General features: G+C 32.6%; 1 protein-coding gene across 4 annotated transcripts in view; it reads left to right on the top strand.

Annotated features, from left to right (window-relative positions):
* The window catches only part of LOC123675586, a 75,139-nt gene that overhangs the window by 15,622 nt on the left and 51,867 nt on the right, over positions 1 to 7,650 (top strand). The window lies entirely within an intron of this gene.

The raw sequence follows: 7,650 nt of genomic DNA, 5'->3' as shown, positions 1-7,650 counted from the left end.
TTTTAAGATAGCACTCTCCGAATTCCAACTTCCACTAGTATGTTCACGAACTGAAATTGTAACCTGAAATGTCCAAAAATTCTACCCCTTATCTGTCATTCTTTTGACCATTAGGTCTTATACCTTTATGGAGGGACCTAAAAGCGATAAAGGTATTATAATTATTCAATTAGGTGTCGGGTTCATTAAGTGACATCTTTTGATTGTTAAGTTGTTATTTTGAAAATAATTATTGCTGAAATGTTTTTTTATATTTGTGTTAGACGAAAATATTCTGTATCACCAATTATTTACGACCCACTTTTATCAAAATATCTTCATTTGTATGTTTAGATGATTATTTAATGAGTAACTTTTGACTGAGTGTACACTCTATAAATAAAGATAATTTTGGAATATTATTGATGAGTGAATTCATGACTTCAGTCACGAATACTGTTATTCATGAATTCACTCATCATTATCTCTTGATTTCAAGTGTTAGAAATTCTTAGTCACTAGCATATACAAGAGCTTAGAACTTTTTTTTTCCCTGGTGGGGGGAGATTTAATCGAAAAAAAAATGTATTGACGATAACGTTTATTTATATCTTCAAAGTGAGAAAAAGAGGTTTGATATCGATTTTTTCATTACCAATTCTATTGTTCTTATCTTATACTGGGTGTTCCTGAATTGGAGTTAAGAAAGAAAATGAGAGATAAATCAAGATAATTTCAAGAATGAAAACTCGCATAAACATGAGCCCGCAAACACGTTATTTGCGAGATATTGGTTGTTTCTTGTAGTCCAACTTTCTTGTGATGATTATATCAGTTTATCGAATCTTTATCAATATTCGCTACAGAGGGGGAGAATAAGTACCAAAATATATATTTATCTATTCATCACAGCGTACTAACTGGATCTTTATAATAATTTGAATTTTCCTGAGGATTACTGGAGAGCTGTTTGAATTTTTTTTATCGAAATCGATAGTAGTTACGAAAAAATTACAACAAATCAAAAAGTGTAGTAACCAGTTTTTTTTTCTCATTTTTCTAAACAACCAGTGGTTCACCGAGAAATAGTTTTGGAGAAAAGAAGCGGGCACCCTCTCAGAAAAAATATCATCCTGTAGATTTGTATTCAAAATTAGCATGACGAAAACTTTAAATTGGAATATCTATGCCAATTCAAATTGAATATCTTTTGAAGGGAAGGTACTATGAGGAAAAACTTGAACTTTAACACCTGTATCCGTTATACATATAACTTTCTGAAAATGATCTGAGAAATCGAGCGAGAAATCTGTCATTTTCCTCCCATTTATGAACTTATATCGGGTGTCCCAAGGTGAGTGGCCTATTAGATTATTATGGAAACTATTGATGGTAAAGATTTCAAATTTTGTGGATAGATATTTGGCCATTTAAGGTACATTTTTAAAATGATTTCATATTTCCAGTGTTGCCGGATATACGACAATTTGGCAACAACTTTGTTATTTTAAATGGGACATCCGGTATTTCTATTTTTTTATGATACTCCATAAAATATTAAATCCATTTACTCTTACTTTTCTATCCCTATCTTTAACGGTTTTTGAGTTATTAATTATTTTTCGAAATTTTAAATCAAATTGGCGTATTAAGAAAATGTCTCTTGTTCGCTCAATATTTGAGATTTAAGTCAGAAATTTTGCAAGTCGTTAGATATTGATCTGATCTGTGTCACTGCTTTTGAATTATGGTTGTCAATAATACAGGACGGACCAAAAAAAATCATCATTTGCTAAGTTACAAAATTGTAAAAAAGTCAATTTTTTCAAATTAGACACCTAGTATATTTTTCAATTTTTGGAATCAGTACAACACACCTTACAATTTTTCTATTCACGTCCCTATACCTATCCCATCTGGATTCCGAGTTATATGCGTTATATGTGTATATCTTTCTTGAGCCAATATTTATAGAAAGACCTCGGAACAAAACACCTGTTAGGCAATAATTGTTTATTTTGACATTTATGGATTGAACTGATTCATTGATATATCGATCTATGAACGACATAGAGAAAATAAAAATACAAAAGAAATTAACGCTTATTGAATCAATGTGAAATCTAATAAACGCATATAACTCGGAATCCAGTTGAGATAGGTATAGGGACGTGAATAGAAAAATTGTAGAGTGTGCTGTACTGATTCCAAAAATTGACTCATGTAATATTGCTTCAATTCCGATTTTATCTGCTTCAATTTTTGAAAATTCCATCAATGATGGGAGAAAGTTTTCTCTATACGCTTTCAATTCGTTTAATAGTCCAAGTATCATTCGTAATACTCAACAGAATATCCCAGAAGTTAAGATATATGAAGAATTCATAATTTGATATCAAATTTACTAAGGACAATTTTTTTAGCTTGCGAAGAATTTCAATAATTTTACCTAATTGTGACTTCAAGGAATGTACAGCGTTTACTTTTGAGGACCAGCGAGTATCGCAAAAACCTTTTAGAGTGAGGTAGACTTCTGTTTTGAGTAATTCCCACCTTGAAGAAGATCCAACAAAAAAATTATATATTTGCTGAACAGTTGCAAAGAACGTTTCCATATGTGGGTTCACCTCAGCAGCATGAACGCCCACTAAATTCAGACTGTGGGCAGTGCAAGGAATAAATTTCGCATTATCATTTAACATCCAAATTCGAGCTTGTACACCCTTGTATTTTCCAGCCATATTAGTCCCATTATCATAAGACTGCCCCTCTCACATTGTTAATGTCCAAACCATCGCCGATCAATTTTTCTACGATTTCTTTTGCGAGTCCTTCACCTGTTTTTTCGCGAGTATTAATGAAGTCAATAAAACTTTCCTTAATACTGCATTTTTTATTGCTATCAATATGCACGTAACGTTTTATCTGAACCATCTGCTCTCGATGGGCCACGTCTGTGGTACAGTCAACCAATATTGAGAAATATTTCGCGTCCTTTATATCTTTAATAATTTGTCTTCGTACTTTAGTAGCTGCTAAACCAATCAGCTCATTTTGTATTCCAGAAGAAAAATAGGAGAGTGCCTTTATTGTGGGTTTCAATGTGGGCCTTAATAACATTATCATAGTGACTTATCAGTTCAATTGTGTTAAGAAGTCTACCACAATTTGGATCACTTTTAAAATATGCCTCCACTTATTTTTCTCGTTTTCTATTGTTTTCAGCAGCTCATCATCGATACAACCACCCATTTTCAATCTCTTTTCAAAAGCTTTCAACTTTATGTAGTTTTCTCTATGACTGATGGAATTTTCGTGACGAGGTAACGTAGGATTTAAATGTTTCCAATCATTAAAACCAGTGGTCCAAATGTTGTTGGTATCATTAAAAAGTTTACATGGGAAACAAAATAGTGAGTCCAAATCCTTACAATAAATGAGCCGATTCCTAAAAATTCTTTCTCCATTTTTCTTGATGTTTGTGAACCAATGTTTTTCAAATCGCCTGTTGTTCGCCATGGATAACATTCGATGTCATCAAAACAAATAGGACCATGCTCAACATACATCGTAATAGTATTTTTAAATATATTCCACGTTGTTGGATTGTTGAAGTCAATCTCTATGTTAGTTTGGAGTTCATGATTTTGTCGATTTTCTTCGTTTTCGTGATTTTGACTAGATTCAAGTTTTATGAATATTTTTTGTTCACTTTCGCTATCTGTAGAACTTGAAGCAGAAATATCAGAATGAGTAAGACTGACAGTTTCACTCACTTCAGTAGTACACGGTTTTTGTGGTAATAAAAACTTTGATATGTCACTTGTGTTGGCTTTTAAGGTAGCAGTTTTTTGAGCACGTAGTACTTTATTCTGCGCTTCTGATAATTTTTTTGGTGGCATGTCTGCAAAAAAACAATCGTAAACTTAGCATAAGAATAATATTTGGATGGATGATTGATAGTCAAAATCCTTTGTTTAATTTTTTTCATACGAATTTTTTGGTAAGAAAATAATAATTTCTGATTAAATAAATAATTGAATACTCAATCAAGAATCAACCCATATCTAATATTAGTTTTCTGTTTTATTTGAATTGATCTATCTCCAAATGAAAACTATAAATGGAAGAGGCAACACGAACCATAATGCCAATTTTGCAAGCCCAGGATATTTTTGATTTATATTTAAAAATAAATTTTTTTTTTCATGTATAATTTTTTCTCAACTTACCTGAAATACCACAATTTCTGTGGATAGAATTTAAAATATGCAGAAACTCGAAAACACAGTAAACACTCAACATAGTTTGAAATAAGTGTATACTTTTCGCCGGAATAAAAATGTAGCAATATTCAGATGTCCCCAGGAGCGTACAAATACTGGGGGTAATCAACCCCACCCGAGATTTCCAAAATATAAAATTTCAGATTTCGCAAGACGAAGAACGAATATTTTCCCATAAAATGAACGAATAATCATTTTACTCTCTTTTGAAATCGGCACGACAGTAAAAAATCGGACCCTTTTACGGTTTACCTATGAGTTTATTACCACTTTCAAGATTAGTACTTTTATTGCACTACGAGCTCGTCTATGTCCGGTGTTTATTACTTTCCCTTTATCTATCCGCTTTGTCGGCGTTGCTCCTATCTCCCATCTCAGGGAAAACAAGGAAGATCTGAGAAAGTGTGCCCAGGGAATGCTCGGCAAATTTGTAGAGTGGTTCAATAAAAATCATCTTCATCTGAACACAGAAAAAACTGTATTCATGTGTTTTTCACCAAGGACAGGAAATTATACAGAATCGCTTCTATTGAAAAAAGATGGGAAAATTATCCAACAGGTCTCTAAAACCAAATTTTTGGGTTTATGTCTGGAAAATGATTTGGGATGGGGAAGTCATATTGAATCTGTATGTGGTGGCTTGTCGTCAGCCTGTTATGCCCTGTATAGGTTGAGAGGATTGACCAATTTTGAAATAATGAAATCATACTATTATTCGCATATATATTCCAGAATAAAGTATGGTATAATTATCTGGGGGTGTTCATCATTGAGCTTGAGAGTATTCCGCGTTCAAAAAAGAGCTATCCGAATAATGCTGGGTGCACAGAGATTTGCTCCTTGTCGGCAATTTTTTGTTAAAATCGAGCTACTCACGGTGCCTTGTATATATATCATGGAAATATTGATATTTGTGAAGTCTTATTTGGAAAAATTCAGGAAAAATTGTGACTACCATGATTATTCTACAAGACACGGTGGGAAGCTTTCTATACCTAGACATAGATTGAGCATATTTGAACATGACCCTGCCTATATGGGTATTGTATTATATAATAAGTTACCTAATTCGATTAAGCAACTGCAGAATAAAATTGCCTTTAAACATACTGTAAGAAATTTATTAATAAAAAAATGTTACTATTGTGTTCAAGAGTTTCTCAATGATAATGAGTTACATTAGAGCTAGGATGGCTGTTTCTGTTATGTAATTTTTCTTGTTTATTTTTTTTTTGAGCCTTTTTTCCTTGTAATTGACTTGTCCTATATTGTTATGTTACAATCCACAGGATCAATAAATATTATTCTATTATTCTATTCTATTCTATTCACATCTGTGATTTTTGCGTTCGTCATCGGTATACACTCATCCGTTGTTTACTTTTTTTGTATCGCCTGGTGTTCCAATATTTTTTTCTTTTGATATTTTTGGGCGCCCCTACAAACCTTGCGCCGGTGGCGAGTGCCACCTTCGCCACGCCCTAGATACGGTACTGCATATTGGTGCAATATGTATGATATTTTAAGAGTCCGTTAACGCGGCACAAATTCAGGCGTTTTCTTAACTAACTCGGTCTTGATTTTCTCAGGAACGGTAAACGCTATCGAGATGATTCAAAACAATATTGGAAGGTCTTTATCCCTTGTATGTTCGTTAGGTAATAATTTCATTTTAAGTTGCAAATTAATTGTTTTATTGAAGTAGAAAGTACGATTTTCAATACCAATTTTGAATAATTTATTGTCGCTTCAGTTGACCTAAATTCGAAAATCTAATACAATATGGTCATAGCCTATTTCTTCTTCTTTCCAATGATACCAATTAGAAATATATTACATCATAGTTACTCAAAATTCTATGTGACGTTGTAAATTTGTTTCAAGTGCCAGAATTGTAAACTAAAAATCGTTGCTCCTCCCTGAGGGGCGTGGCTTGTAGCTATCAGGACCGTCTTTTAGGAAATATATTCTTGAAAACCTGAATTATTTGTCACGAACAAAAAAATATTTTGTCGCTTATACCTGCATGTTTCTATTGCAGCATTGATTATCTTTAGAGTCATACGATCGATTTTCATGTAACTTTCTCGAATGAAAAAATGGATTCCTCATGGAAGGTTTTGGATTGGATCCAATAGTCAATTAATTACTTCGGACCGAAGGTTTCGTAAATTTGGGAAAAAGTAAATGTCTGTTATTATGAAGGAAAGCAATTCGGATGTAATAATGGCTGGCAAATTACCTTGTTTTTACCATATTTCATATAATACAAAATTTGGGAAGTTCAGAAGCTCTCTTAGATTCGGTATTGTGCTTGAGGATAATACTTTGGAAGTTAACAAGAAGTGATTTCGTGTAAATTTATTTGAGTTATTTCACGATTTTATTGCCACATCAGATAAACATCAGTTGTAAATAAAGGTTATTCGGTACTCTTTTGTGTACCGTATTATTTCATTGCTGGACAATTTGACAGTTTCGAGGTAGGTTCAGCATTGCATAGGTACCTGAAAGAAGGCAATTACGGAGAAATTACATTTCAAAATGGTCTATTTTTGTACCGATACATATATTTCTACTTACTCAATGATTTTATGTAGAAATGAAGAATATTAACTATACCTGACATTAAAATAACGCATTTTCAAACTGAAATTTCTAGAATGGTATTTTCAATTTAGGGTTCAGGTACCTATTACTAGAAGTTTTCATATCTATTTGGCCTGTGCAGCTCTTCTTATAATTTTGTTTATGTGTATTGAATCGAACCTTTTTTGCTGGAAAATATCTTTGGATGAATTCCGAATTGTTTATATTCTGCAATTCATAGATTCTCTGAAAGAACTTTCTAATCACTCCGTTTTTTTTTTAATGAAATTTATCTAATATGCGTTTGGTGAAGGAAATAAAAAATTGGGTTTCAGTCGAAATTAGTTTTCGTACGTGATATGTGTAGAATTTCGAAAACAATATGTACTTGTCCAGAACATCCAGAAATGCTTGATATAGCACATCCGCCGTCAGTAGTGTCATGAATCCTGGTGATGGTTATGCACAGCTGAAGAAAATAGGAATGATATGAATATCCCTTGTTTTTCATTTTCACTGTAAGAAAGAAAGAAGAAGAAAGAAAGTTTATTCAGAAGTAGGTAACAAAATATCATTCAAAATTTTTTACAATGATCATAATAATCATATATAATAATAATCATAATAATTTCAAAATAAAAGAGTACACAATGAAGTATGTAATGCCTGGGAACAGATAGCGTTGAAATCTATGGAAGGAGCCGCAGCAGAAGAAGTGAACTAAGCGATCGAATGTGGAAGTATCGACATAAATGGTACACCTTCAATAACGTTATTTTGTGATGATAGTTGGGCT

This window comes from Harmonia axyridis, chromosome 3, assembly GCF_914767665.1.
Source record: "Harmonia axyridis chromosome 3, icHarAxyr1.1, whole genome shotgun sequence".
Lineage (NCBI taxonomy): Eukaryota > Metazoa > Arthropoda > Insecta > Coleoptera > Coccinellidae > Harmonia > Harmonia axyridis.
The sequence above is the reverse complement of the archived record's forward strand: the minus strand, read 5'-3'. Positions and strand labels throughout refer to the sequence as shown.